Genomic DNA, 14,526 nt, shown 5'->3' with positions numbered 1-14,526 from the left:
TTCCTTCCTTTCCTTACAGTTCTTACAAATGAAATGAAAAATGCAACTGAGATCATTAACAGTAGAGAAGGAAAAGAAAAACTCTTTGAACTTGAAAACAGACTATTTAGAAATACACAAAGGAGAAAAAACAAAAATGAAGAAAAATTACAGGATTCATGGAACATCATTGAAAGAGCAAATTTTCGAGTTACAAGAGTGCAAGAAGACAAGGAAGAAACAAAGAGAACACATAAAGAAACAGCAGCGCCGGGCGCGGTGGCTCAAGCCTGTAATCCCAGCACTTTGGGAGGCCGAGGCGGGGGCAGGGAGCATCAGCACTAAACCGTAATAGCATCGCAACATAGGAGGCACCTCGCAAGGTGTAGCTAGTGCAAATATACAAAAGACGAGCCCAATTCTATTGCCAGGGTCCCTTCTTCAAATCACAGTCACTTGTATGTGCACTAAGTAGTGCCAACTTCGCATGAACAAATGACCCCAGATCCTGGAGAACAGGACAATTACCCCTCTTCCTGGGATCATGGCTGGTAAGCAGTATCCTGGGGTGCATTACTGGGACTAGCACAAGATCCAAACTTTATGACAAAGACTCTTGGCCAATACTCAGAAGGGGCAACACAAAGCACAGTGTAGCAATACACATAAACTCCAACAAGACAGGCAGCCTTCCCAAATGGCAAAGCCAATCAGCAAACCACAAAGTCAAAGGGTGCTTACAAGAGACTTTCCACCCCACTTTAAAATGATCTCACCCTTTTCACCAACTGTGTTGTAAATGGGACAGTAAGTCCCTCTTGTGGGATCCTTCTTCAGCATCCCTCCAACACACTCCTGCAATTACACTTGGAGAGGTTCAAGAAATTAAAGGATTTATGACACTCATAGATTCTTTTTTTTTTTTTTTTTTTTTTGAGACGGAGTTTCACTCTTGTTACCCAGGCTGGAGTGCAATGGCGTGATCTCGGCTCACCGCAACCTCCGCCTCCTGGGTTCAGGCAATTCTCCTGCCTCAGCCTCCTGAGTAGCTGGGATTACAGGCACACGCCACCATGCCCAGCTAATTTTTTGTAGAGACGGGGTTTCACCATGTTGACCAGGATGGTCTCAATCTCTTGACCTCGTGATCCACCCGCCTCGGCCTCCCAAAGTGCTGGGATTACAGGCTTGAGCCACCATGCCCAGCAACACTCATAGATTCTAGAGAGGGAGGCATGCCATGCCTTCAGGGGGCCATGCTGGAGGAGGACCAAAGCAGGAGGCTCTCGCAAGCAGTTAGGGAGCTGAGAGAGGCCTCCCTTAAGGGTAACTGCCTTTATTGGGGCTTGAGGTATAGTACTAAAGCAAAAGGCATGCGATTTCATTGCTGCATTTGAATGTTACTAGGTCATGGTCAGGGGAGGGCCTACAGAAGAACTTGTAGCAGGGACCTGCCTCATCACACTGGTCACTTGAGTAGGGAGCTCACAGACTGTTAGAATGCTGAGGCATCAGCCGGGCGCGGTGGCTCAAGCCTGTAATCCCAGCACTTTGGGAGGCCAAGGCAGGTGGATCACGAGGTCGAGAGATCAAGACCATCCTGGTCAACATGGTGAAACCCCGTCTCTACTAAAAATATAAAAAACTAGCTGGGCGTGGTGGCGCGTGCCTGTAATCCCAGCTACTCAGGAGGCTGAGGCAGGAGAATTGCCTGAACCCAGGAGGCGGAGGTTGCGGTGAGCCGAGATCGCGCCATTGCACTCCGGCCTGGGTAACAAGAGCGAAACTCCGTCTCAAAAAAAAAAAAAAAAAAAAAAAAAGAATGCTGAGGCATCAAGAAACTAAATTTTTTAGAACGTACAGTCAGGGAATAATGACAATATGGAACCTGGAATGCAGACATCTGGTTGGATCCAGATGAAAGACATGATCTTAAACCCCTGTTATGATTTGGATGTGGTCTGTTCCCATCAAAATTCCTGTTGAGGCTTGGTCCTCAATATCACAGCACTGGGAGGAGGGGCCTAACAAGAGATGTTTGGGTTATGGGAGTGGATCCCACATGAATAGATCAATGCTGTCAGGCAGAAGTGCATTTTAGCTCTCACAGGACTGGATTAGTTCCCACAAGACCTAGTCATTATAAAGCAAGGCTGCTGTTTGTGTTTGGTCCCTTCTGCACAAGCCTGCTTCCCCATCTGGCTCTCTACCATGTTTTGTCACAGCATGTGAGCCTCATAAGAAGCAGATGCTGGGGCAATGCTCTTGGACTTTCCAGCAGCAGAATCCTGAGCCAAAGAAACCTCTTTTCTTTATAAATTACTCAAGTATTATATCATAGCAACAATAAAGAGACTAACTACAACCTAAGACACTTTGAGCTTTTGGTTTCTGAGGAGAAAGCCTTCATTTTGAAATCTGTGTGACAATTTCACTTGGTCCAGATACCTTGGAAGGTAACATATATTCTCCTGCAGACCCACACCATAACCACTTACTGTTGTCACTAGAGTCATAACTAGTCCACAATCCAGGGGCAAAGATATGTAACATAATACAAGAGAAAAAAGCTCACACAACAAAATAATTTCAACTCTGATAAAATGTATCAGAAGAAACCCAGGAACATGTAAGGGATGGATTCTAAGGAAATTAGATCAAGAAGGTTAAAATGTAACACTAGATAGGCCCAAATTCATTGATATGGGCACTGGTATGACTTGGATCTGTGTCCCCACCAAATCTCATGTCAAACTGTAGTCTCCAGTGCTGGAGGTGAGGCCTGGTGGGAGATGATTGGATCATGGGGGCAGATTTCTCATGAATGGTTTAGCACCATCCTTTGGTACTATCCTCATGATAATGAGTGAGTTCTCATGAGAACTGGTCATTTAGAAGTGTATAGCACCTCTCCCTCATTTTCTCTTGCTCCTGGCTCCCACCACATAAGATGTACCTACTCCTGCTTCATCTTCTGCCATGACTGGAAGCTTCCAGAGGCCTCCCCAGAAGCAGAAGTCACTATGCTTCCTGTACAGCCTGCAGAAGTGTGAGACAACTAAACCTCTTTATAAATTACACAGTCTTAGGTTTTTTTTTTTTTCTTTTTTTTTGAGACAGAGTTTCGCTCTTGTTACCCAGGCTGGAGTGCAATGGCACGATCTCGGCTCGCTGCAACCTCTGCCTCTTGGGTTCAGGCAATTCTTCTGCCTCAGCCTCCTGAGTAACTGGGATTACAGGCACATGCCACCATGCCCAGCTAATGTTTTGTATTTTTAGTAGAGACGGGGTTTCACCATGTTGACCAGGATGGTCTCGATCTCTCGACCTCGTGATCCACCCACCTCGGCCTCCCAAAGTGCTGGGATTACAGGCTTGAGCCACTGCGCCCGGCAGGTATTTCTTTATAGCGATGCGAGAATAGTGTAATACAAGTACTTACTAGACATTTTGGATTTTACATATTAGTTAATAGACCACAGTATGATTCTAACAGCTAAATTGGTTGGATGCCTGAAACTTGTACTCATGACCTACAGTTAATAGGGTTAATATGCAAGAGCTTCCCTGGCTAATGTAAAGGAGAGAATCCTAGACACACAGGAACGTTACACTGGATTTATCACATGTGATTTGCACAGCTCCCCTTCTTCAACTACATTGAGGGCCCAAAAGATACCCTCTTCATGAAGGCATTCAGAAATAGTTAACTGAAGGGAGTAGTACCTCCATCCTTGAAAAGTTCTGTTTATTTTCTTTTATGCATTTGTTAAGACTATAGGAGATACAATCATCGAGATGAGTTCTCTGTTTCAACAGGGATAATGAGAACCTTGAGTGACAAAAATCAAGTGGGTAGCACTTAACTATCAAAGACAATGAGGCTACATCAAGTGTCAAGGGCACGATGAATATACCAACAATTGGAATGCTTTGGCCTACAGAGATCATTGGTGTTAGCAAACTGATCACATTTCATCCCTAGGATGAAATAGATAAGCAGCCTACTACAACAGGGATTAATAAATCTTGTTGTAATGGGACATACAGTAAATGCTATACTTTGTGGGCCACACGGTCTGTTGCAAATATTCAACTCTGCTCTTGGGGCATGAAAGAATTCTCAGATAATATGTAAACAAATGAACATGGTTGTTCTGCTCCAATTATAATTTACAAAAACAGGTTTAAGACTAGATGTGTCCCATAAACCACTGTTTGCCAATCTGGGTCTTGGAATATTGCTTGATGTATGTAACAAGAAGTCTCAGCCGGGCACGGTGGCTCAAGCCTGTAATCCCAGCACTTTGGGAGGCCGAGGAGGGTGGAGAACGAGGACAAGAGATTGAGACCATCCTGGTCAACGTGGTGAAACCCCGTCTCTACTAAAAATACAAAAAATTAGCTGGGCACGGTGGCGTGTGCCTATAATCCCAGCTACTCGGGAGGCTGAGGCAGGAGAACTGCCTGAACCCAGAAGGCGGAGGTTGTGGTGAGGGGAGATCGCGCCATTGCACTCCAGCCTGGGTAACAAGAGCGAAACACCATCTCAAAAAAAAAAAAAAAGTCTCAAGTTTAGTGGCCAAAAACCTGATAAGAGTCACCACAGGGGAGATTCACAGTCTCTCACCTAATCACCAGACCTAGGTAATACATCACTCAGGACTGTGCAGAAGTCACATGGACTCTGGAGAATTGCTGTGGACTATCATATCAATTCTCCTGTTTTCTATCAAAATAGAGTCGTCAGAGGTTTTGATATTACAGAAAACAATCCCAACAGTCCATCACATTGATAATATTTTCTACCCTGGATCCCATGAACATTAAACAGTAAATAGTTTGGACACCTTTACAGGCTACAAAGTAGAAGATGGGAGATTCAGGAGCCAGCTAAATCAACAAGTTTGGTTTTGTTTTGATTTTTTGAGGCAGGGTCTTGCTCTGTTGCCTAGGATGGAGTGCAGTGGTGTGATCACAGCTCACCACAACCTCTGCCTCCTAGATTCAAGTGATCCTCTCGCCTCACCCTCCCAAAGCATCTGGAACTACAGATGCACATTACCATGCCAGGCTAATTTTTTTTTTTTTAATCTCTTATTTGCTAGAGATGGGATTTCACTATGTTGGCTAGGCTGATCTCGAACTCCTGGCCTCAAGCAATCTTCCTGCCTCGGACTCCCAAAGTCTTACGGTTACAGGCCTGAACCACCCAATCAATACAAATTTGGGCGTTCAGGGGTCTAGACCATATCAAGATTATCCCCTCCAAGGTGTCACTCCTAGTCAGTGCTTCCAAAAATTAGATGCAACACTTGGCAGATCTGTAAGATTCTTTAGACAACATTTACCACATTTCAGTATGCTTTAACTCATCTACAGAGTTGGTTATAATGCTTACAAGTGAAGGCCAAGCGTGGTGGCTCACGCCTGTAATCCCAGCACTCTGGGAGGCTGAGGCAGGCGGATCACAAGGTAAAGAGATCGAGACCATCCTGGCCAACAAGGTGAAACCCTGTCTCTACTAAAACTACAAAAATTAGCTAGGAATGGTGGTGCATGCCTGTAGTCCCAGCTACCGCAGAGGCTGAGGCAAGAGAATCACTTGAACCCAGGGGGCAGAGGCTACTGTGAGCCAAGATCACACCACTGCACTCCAGCCTGGGTGACAGAGCGAGACTCTATCTCAAAAGCAAAAACAAACAAACAAAAAGTGAGTGAACACCAAGTGATTGCAGTGCACCAAGCTCAGGCTGCAGTACAAGATTCTTAAGGATATGGTGGGAATAATCCAGCAGATACAGCAATGCTCAAAGTATCTATAATAAATAAGCTACTGCTGGAAGGCTCTAGCAAGTGCCAGTAGGAAAAAATCATAGCAGTAGTTCAGAATAAGTATATTCCCTCTTCTGCAGGAAACTAGTCTCCTTTTGAGTAAACAGTTATCACTGGGCATAACATAGAAGTTGTACATGGGACATCAAATGATCAAGTGGCCTGAGCTTCCTACCATGAACTTGAGGTTGTCTGACCCACAAAACCCCAAGTTTGGTGGGGGGAAATGTAGAAGCAATCTGTCATGACATGGAAATGGCACAGAAGACATTGAGCTCTAGAAGTTCCACAGTAAACTGCATGAACAAATGGCAAAGACTCAACACAAGCTCCATTCACACTACCTCCTTTCCCTCAATCCACGCCTGTGGCTTCCTGAGGCATTTTTTACGTCTGTCCAACACAAAGCCTGTTTGCAGATGTGTCTGCACAATATGCTAGCACCACCCAAAAGTGAGAGAAGAAACACAACAGGTCAGCTAAGAATCTCATCCCAGTGGCAGAACTTCTCACAGTATATTTGACTATTCTCTGGATCTGCAGAACATGCCCAGAAGGACAAGTAAACAATGATCCATGAGCAGTTGCTAATGGTTTCACCAAATGATCAAGGATGTATACGAAACAAGACTAGTAAGACTAGAAAAACATATGTGGATAGATGTCTCTTAAATGACATGGACTGTGAAGATATTTGTGTCTCATGTAAATGACCAGTAAAGGTAATCCACTAGAAATGAGACTTTTAATAATCAGATGAACAAAATGATACTCTATGTAGAAGTCAATTGCTTTCCCCAGCCACCTCAATGCTTGCTCATAAGCCCTTGAATAAGATGGCCATAAAAACAGGGATAAAGGCTACTTACAGCTCAACAGTATGGACTTCCATTTACCAAAGCTGATGTAGCTAACACTACTGCTAGGTGCCTAATCTGCTAAAAGCAAAAACCAACACTGAATATTTAAGGGTATTAATTTCTTTTTTCTTTTCTTTTCTTTTCTTAGGGGTGGCAGAGGGACAGGGTCTCACTGTCACCTAGGCTGGAGTGCAGTGGCAAGATCATGGCTCACTACAACCTCAACCTCCTGGGCTCAAGCAATCCTTCTGCCTCATGCTCCTGAGTAGCTGGGACTACAGGCGTATACCACCAAGCCTGGCTAATTTTGGGGATTTCTGGGGGGCAGGGTTTGATTTTTTTGTTTTGTAGAGATGGGGTTTCACCATGTTGCCCAGGCTGGTCTTGAACCAAGGGCATTAATTTCTAGAGTAACCAGGGGAGCCATGTGGTGGCAAGACGATTACATTGCACCACTCCTACCATGAAGGTGACTCAGACTCATCCTCACTGGAATAGACTCATGTTCTGGATATGGATTTGCCTCTGTACTAGTTATGCTTCTGCCTAACTGCCTAACCAGTAGAGAGGCAAATCCATATAGCATTTGTATCAGATTTGTATATAGAAGAGCAAATCCACTAGGCTTCCACTTATACAATGCACCATCCGTGCACTCACAGAATGCTTTCACTGTAGTCACAGCATTCACACAATACAGTCTTTCATCAAGGAACCCATTTCACTGCAAAGGATGTGTAACAGTGGGAACTGGTCTCATCACACACCCCATCACTCAGAAGCAGTTGATCTAAATGAAAGAATAAATGGCTTACTGAAAATTCAGGTACAGGGCCAACTGGGAGACACCCTCTTAAAGAATGGGATTCTGTTTCACAGAGCATGCACTGAATCAGAGATCATTACATGCTACTATCTCACTACAGTCAGAACATGCAGGCCCAGGAATTGATGGGTGAAGGCAGAATTAGCTCCATAACAGAATTTTTGCTTCCAATCCTAGCAATGCAGAGCACTGCAAGTTTGGAGATCTGAGTCCATAATGAAGAATGCTTCCCCACCGGCAACTATTTGGTCCCAATACATTGGAAAGCGAGATTAACACCTGGCCATTATGAGTTTCATATCCACCAAACCAAGAGGAAAAAAAATAAGAAGGTGAGGGAATAATCTACTAATTGAAGGAATTAATACCAATTACTAAAGGGAAACTAGGGTATTGCTATACAACTGAGGCAAAAAGGATGATGTCTAGAACCTCCTAGCACTCCCATGCCACTTAGAAAGGATAACAAAAAATTACAATAGAAAAAAGGCAGTACTGGGCCGGGCATGGTGGCTCACACTCGTAATCCCAGCACTTTGGGAGGCCGAGGCAGGTGGATCACCAGGTCAGGAGTTTGAGACCAGCCTGACCAACATGGTGAAACCCCGTCTCTTTAAAAAAAAAAAAGAAAGAAAGAAAAAAGGCAATGGTGCAATCTCAGCTCACTGCAACCTCCTCCACCTTCCAGGTTCAAGGAATTCTCCTGCCTCAGCCTCCCGAGTAGCTGGGATTACAGGCGCCTGCCACCACGTCTAGCTAAATTTTGTATTTTCTTTCACCAGACTGGTCTCAAAACTTCTGATCTCAAGTGATCCACATGCCTCAGCCTCCGAAAGTGCTGGGATTACATGTGTAAACCACTGCACCCAGCCCCAGGTTTTCTCTCTGATTGTTATGTATACATGTTAGTTTCTAAGCATGTTATTTATATAAACCAACCATTTACTTTTATCTCTATTTCTATCTTGTATATAGTTACTAGAGGTTAAATTTACAATTTAGTCTTCAGGTAACAGAATATTCAGTGAAAATATCACTAAATTTCAGTAAAAATTAATATGGCCTCGGGCATGGTGGTTCACAACTGTAATCCCAGCACTTTGGGAGGCCAAGGTGGGTGGATCACCTGAGGTCAGGAGTTTGAGACCAGCCTGGCCAACATAGTGAAACCCTGTCTCTACTTAAAATACAAAAGTTAGCTGGGTGTGGTGGTACACACTCGTAAACCCAGCTACTCAAGAAGCTGAGGCGGGAGAATTGCTTGAACTTGGGAGGCGGAGGTTGGCAGAGGTTGGCAGAGGTTGCAGTGAGCCAAAATAGCACCACTTCACTCCAGCGTGGAGGATAAAGTGAAAAAAAGAAGAAATTAATATGGCCTGTGATGAGGGGCTGTGTACCTTCTCACTTGAGGGTGAGAAATTCCTGCCTTCAATTTTGTTAGGCAGAAATGCAGACTTAATTATTATAAGAGAATTCAAGTGTATGTAGATGGGCACATGTGGATGCTGAGTAGACAAAGCATGAAATATGACAGTTACCAATTTACCCATCTCAGCTCCAAATTCACCATCTTTATCTGCTATGGAATAAAGGGCCGCATTCTTTCTTTTTTTGTTTTTGAGACAGTCTCACTCTGTCACCCAGGCTAGAGTGCAGTGGCGCAATCTCGGCTCACCACAACCTCTGCCTCCCCAGTTCAAGTGATTCTCCTGCCTCAGCCTCCTGAGTAGCTGAGATTACAGGTGCATGCCACCACATCCAACTAAGTTTTGTGTTTTTAGTACAGACAAGATTTCGCCATGTTGGTCAGAATGGTCTTGAATTCCTGACCTCGTCATCCGCCCGCCTTGGCCTCCAAAAGTGCTGGGATTACAGGCATGAGCCACCGTGCCAGGCCAGGGATGCATTCTTTAAGCATTTATCTTTTAACGGAACATGTTAAATTTTATCCTGTTCCATTAAAAGATGGAAGGGAAGGGGATGGAGAAGGGGAAGAGAGACGGAGAGCAGAGGGAGGGAGAGAGGGGGAGAGGAGAAGAAAGGGAAAGGGAAGGAGGAGGGGAGAGATGCATGCCTGCATCAAAATATATCATGTACTGCAAAAATATATACATATACCCATAAAAATTTTAAATATAAACAAATAATTTTAAAAAAAAAAAAGACCTAGCAAAGCAAAGGTTTTGCTATTCAGCCCTTTCCAGTTTTCCACCCTCTGATCGGGACCTAATTATCTGTTTATAGGAAACACAAGAAATGGAGAAAACATTTAAAGATTCAATAAAAATCCATTCGGAAATATCAAGCTTAGCATGGTGGCTCACTCCTTTGGGAGGCCAAGGCAGGCAGATCCCTTGAGCCCAGGAGTTCAAGACTGGCCTGGGCAACATAGCAAGACTTCACTTCTACAAAAAATTAAAAAATTAGCTGGGAATGGTGGCTCAAACCTGTGGTCCCAGTTATTCAGAAGGCTGAAGCAGGATTGCTTGAGCCCAGGAGTTTGAGGTGGCAGTGAATTGTGATCGGGACACTATACTCCAGCCTCAGCCTGGTGACACACCCTAGACTCTGTCTCAAAAAATAAAAATAAAAAAGGAAAGAAAGAAAACAAATATCATAATGTGCAGCTTTCTAAAATAAAAATTGTGCAAAGCACGGTGGCTCACGCCTGTAATCCCAGCACTTTGGGAGAGTGAAGCAGGCAGATCACCTGAGGTCACTAGTTCAAGACCAGCCTGACAAACAGGGAAAAATCCTGTCTCTAATAAAAATACAAAGTTAGCCAGATGTGGTAGTACATGCCTGTAATCCCAGCTACTTGGGAGGCTGAGGCAGGAGAATTGCTTGAACCTGGGAGGTGGAGGTTGCAGTGAGCCGAGATCATGCCATTGCACTCCAGCCTGGGCAACAAGAGCAAAACTCTGTCTTAAAAAATTAATTAATTAATTAGAAAGCTGGGAGCGGTGGCTCACACCTATAATCCCAGCACTTTGGGAGGCCAAGGCAGGCAGATCACGAGGTCAGGTGCTCGAGACCAGCCTGACCAACATGGTGAATCCCTGTGTCTACTAAAAATACAAAAATTAACTGACCACGCTTGGTACTTGCCTGTAATCCCAGCTACTCCAGAGGTTGAGGCAGGAAAACAGCTTGAACTCAGGAGCTGGAGGTTGCCGTAAGCCGAGATAGCACCACTGCACTCCAGCCTGGGTGACAGAGCAAGACTCCATCTCAAAAAAAAATAAAAAATGAAGCAGGGTGCGGTGGCTCAAGCCTGTAATCCCAGCACTTTGGGAGGCTGAGGCGGGTGGATCACGAGCTCAGGAGATCGAGACCATCCTGGTCAACACGGTGAAACCCCGTCTCTACTAAAAATACAAAAAATTAGCTGGGCATGGTGGCGCGTGCCTGTAATCCCAGCTACTCAGGAGGCTGAGGCAGGAGAATTGCCTGAACCCAGGAGGTGGAGGTTGCGGTGAGCCGAGATCGCGCCATTGCACTCCAGCCTGGGTAACAAGAGCGAAACTCCGTCTCAAAATAAAAATAAAATAAAATAAAATAAAAATAAAAAATGTATGACTTTTGAAAAAGCCAACATAATAGAGAAACAATAACAACGGCTCTAGGTTAAAAAAGAAGACATAACAAGTGCAATTCAAAAAGCTTGAATACGCTGGGCACACTGGCTCACGCTTGTAATCCCCACACTTTGAGATCACTTGACCTCAGGGGTCTGAGACCAGCCTAGGCAACATGTCAAAACTGCATCTCTATACAAAGTACAGGCCAGGCGCAGTGGCTCAGGCCAGTCATCCCAGCACTTTGAGGGGGCCGAGGTGGCGGGATCACCTGAGGTCGGGAGCTTGAGACCAGCCTGACCAACATGGAGAAACCTTATCTCTACTAAAAATACAAAAAATTAGCCACGCATGCTACCGCATGCCTGTAACCCCAGCTACTCAGGAGGTTGAGGCAGGAGAATCGCTTGAACTGGGGAGGTGGAGGCTGCGGTAAGCCAAGATCGCGCCATTGCACTCTAGCCTGAGCAACAAAAGTGAAACTCCGTCTCAAAAAAACAAAAACAAAAAGTACAAAAATCGGCTAGACCTCGTGGCGTGCACTGGTGGCATGCACCTATAGTCCCAGCTACTCGGACAATTAAGGCGGGAGAATTGCTTGGGTGTGGGAGGCGGTGGTTGCAGTGAGCCGAGATCCTGCCATTGCACTCCAGCCTGCACGACAGACCAACACCCTGTCTCAAAAACAATCTGAGGTCGGGCGCAGTGACTCAAGCCTGTAACCCCAGCACTTTGGAAGGCTGAGGAAGGCGGAGGACGAGGTCAGGGACCAGTCTGCCCAACATGGTGAATGAACCCTGTCTCTACTAATACAAAAAAATCAGCCGCCGGGAGCGGTGGCGCACATCTGTAATTCCAGCTACTCAGGACGCTGAGGCAGGAGAATCACCTGAACCCCGGAGGCAGAGTGAGCCAAGATTGCGCCACTGCACTTCAGCCTGGGCGACAGCAAGACTGTCTTGGGAGAAAAAAAAAAAAAAGCTTGAATAGATCTCAGATCCAAAAACACTCGGTTATATTTCAGAACAATTTGAAGTATTTTCGTTTATTATACAGAGTAAATATTAGATAACATTATTTTTCTGTTAGGTAGAAAGGGCCCATTCCCCATGCCCGGGACCCACATCCAGCGGACCGCCTCCGGAGCCCATCCCCTCTTGCCACATGGCTCTTCCTTCTTTGTTTAACCTCCATCAATCACTCCATAACACCTCACCTGTATTCCCACCTTAGCCCGCCAAAGCTAAGCCAATCCCTGCACTCCACAATATTCCCCCTTCGCCCATGCCCAACCGCCACCAATCACTTCACAACACCTTGCCTAAACAGGCCGCCGCCCCTATAAAAACCCTCTCCGGCAGCTGCTGGGTGCAGCTCTTCCCTCTCCCGCTCGAGTTGCCCGCAAACCCCAATAAACCTGGACTCGGCTTAACAACTCCTCGCTCTCATTTGCTTTGGGAAGGGTCTCTGCGGGTCGCACATTTTCATTTTCTTGATGCAAATGGTACTATGGTTTTAGTAAGATAACATTCTTATCATTGAGTCAGGCATTACGAACTACTTAAACGTCGAGCTTCATCTCTGCAATTTAGTTCCCGTTTACTCTCAAATAGTCCACCATAAAATTTATTTACGAGAGAACAAATAGAGAAAATGCTAAAAACAGCTGCATCTACAATGGATACTTATTCGTCGTACTGGATGGTCAAAATACCCATAGGTTTAAGTTTTTTCGAAAGAAAATGTGGGAAAAATACACTTAATACAGTCATCCTGGTAAATTTGATTATTCTAGTATTAGTGTATAAACCCTCCATCCTTTCTTCCCGGAGGGCTGGTTATGAAGCTCTTTGGAGATGTACGGCGCTAGGAACTTCTTTTTGTGTTTGTGGGTTTTGTTTTTGTTTTGTTTTGTTTTTGAGATGGAGTTTTGCTCTTTTTGCCCGGGCTATAGTGCAATGGCGAGATCTCGGTTCACTGCAATCTCTGCCCACGGGTTCAAGCGATTCTCCTGCCTCAGCTTCCCGAGTAGCTGGGATTACAGGAATGCATCACCATGCCCGGTTAATTTTTTGTATTTTTCGTAGAGACGGAGTGTCTCCCTATTGGTAAGGTTGGTCTCGAACTCCCGATCTCAAGTGATCCACCCGCCTCGGCCTCCCAAAGTGCTGGGATTACCGGCGTAAACCACCGCACCCGGCCAGAGCTAGGAACTTCATATGAAAAGAATAGCTGAGTATTCTTCGCTTTCTTTAGCAGAAAAGACTCGCGGTCTACAAACGTTAATATGCACATACAGAAATACGCACACCATAGACAACTAAGAAAGCACCTTTCTACCTCAACGAAATGTGCCAACAAAAAAATACACAGGTTTCGCAAAGGCCACGTGACAAAATCTCCCACAAAACACTCGTTTGCGTCACAAAGGAAGCAGCTGCCCCCTTGAACCATCTATCTCCCGAGGCTCACCCGAACGCGGTGGAGTCGCCAGGTCCGTGGGGCTGCAGGATCTTGGGGACGGAGTCAACCGAACGCTAACGGCAAAACTCTTTTCCCTCTGAAAAACAATTCACAAAGGTTGCCTTGGAGACTTATTTTCTAAGGCCTCAGAACCCTTGGAGACTTTTGAAGACGGCAACACAGCGACTGGAAACATCCCTCGGGCGGGCCCAGGCTGCACTTCCCGCCCGGCTCCTCTAGGGCACCCAAGGTCCCAGTGGCCTCTCGGGCCTGGCCTCCCCCGATGGCTGCGCGGCTTCGGCGGGCGCGAATGGAGGGGTCCGCACATCTCTAACGAGGTTCCTCGATCGCCCGAGATCGAACGTGACCTTTGCCGCCCCCGAAACACCGCCCAACCCCCTAGTCTACACAAACCTCACCCAAGCAGTGACTGAACACAGGACACAAAGAAAAAGGCGCCAGCGACTAAAAAAAAGAGGGCGGCGCCCCGCTAACGTCACTTCCGCTTTGGACGTGGGGAGGGTTGCGACAGTTGGCTAGGATGGGATTCTTTCGGCATAATTCTAGTTTTCCTCCGCGTAGGTGCGGGGGTATCAAGGGGTCGGCTCAGTGCGTGGGTGGGAGAGAGAGAGAGACGGGCTCAAAGACGGTGGGGGTGTTAAATCAGGCCTGTGGGCGGGGCCCATTCCGGGGGCGGGGCTAACGGTGGGGCCAGACCCAGCCGGTGGCTTCGGTGACAGAGTGGACTAGAAGGGCGAAACGTCCGTCGAGGGACTTGCCCCTCAAGATGCACATTAAAAACGTTCCCCACGTTCCTGAACCCCTTTCAAGATTCTCTCCAGTTGATAAACCTGCCAATCCATGAAATGACCTACTTCCTCCATTCGATCACGTCTTTAGAACTTTATTTTCTCTTTATTTGACCTTGCTAAACTCTAATCATTGATTCCTTTGCGTTTTCAATGTACAGATACTTTGTGTAAAT

General features: G+C 45.8%; 1 protein-coding gene across 1 annotated transcript in view; it reads right to left on the bottom strand.

The window, feature by feature from the left end:
- The window catches only part of ZNF560 (zinc finger protein 560), a 28,568-nt gene extending 14,526 nt beyond the window's left edge, over positions 1-14,042 (bottom strand). Inside the window, exons 1-2 of the mRNA XM_003939007.4 lie at positions 13,961-14,042; positions 13,551-13,638 (exon numbers count right to left, since the gene is read on the bottom strand). The gene's annotated coding sequence lies outside the window, so the exon portion shown is untranslated. The remainder of the gene's footprint in view (positions 1-13,550; positions 13,639-13,960) is intronic.
- Positions 14,043-14,526: the final 484 nt, after the last annotated feature.

Source organism: Saimiri boliviensis, chromosome 14 (assembly GCF_048565385.1).
Source record: "Saimiri boliviensis isolate mSaiBol1 chromosome 14, mSaiBol1.pri, whole genome shotgun sequence".
Lineage (NCBI taxonomy): Eukaryota > Metazoa > Chordata > Mammalia > Primates > Cebidae > Saimiri > Saimiri boliviensis.
This window is presented reverse-complemented; position numbering and strand designations above follow the sequence as displayed.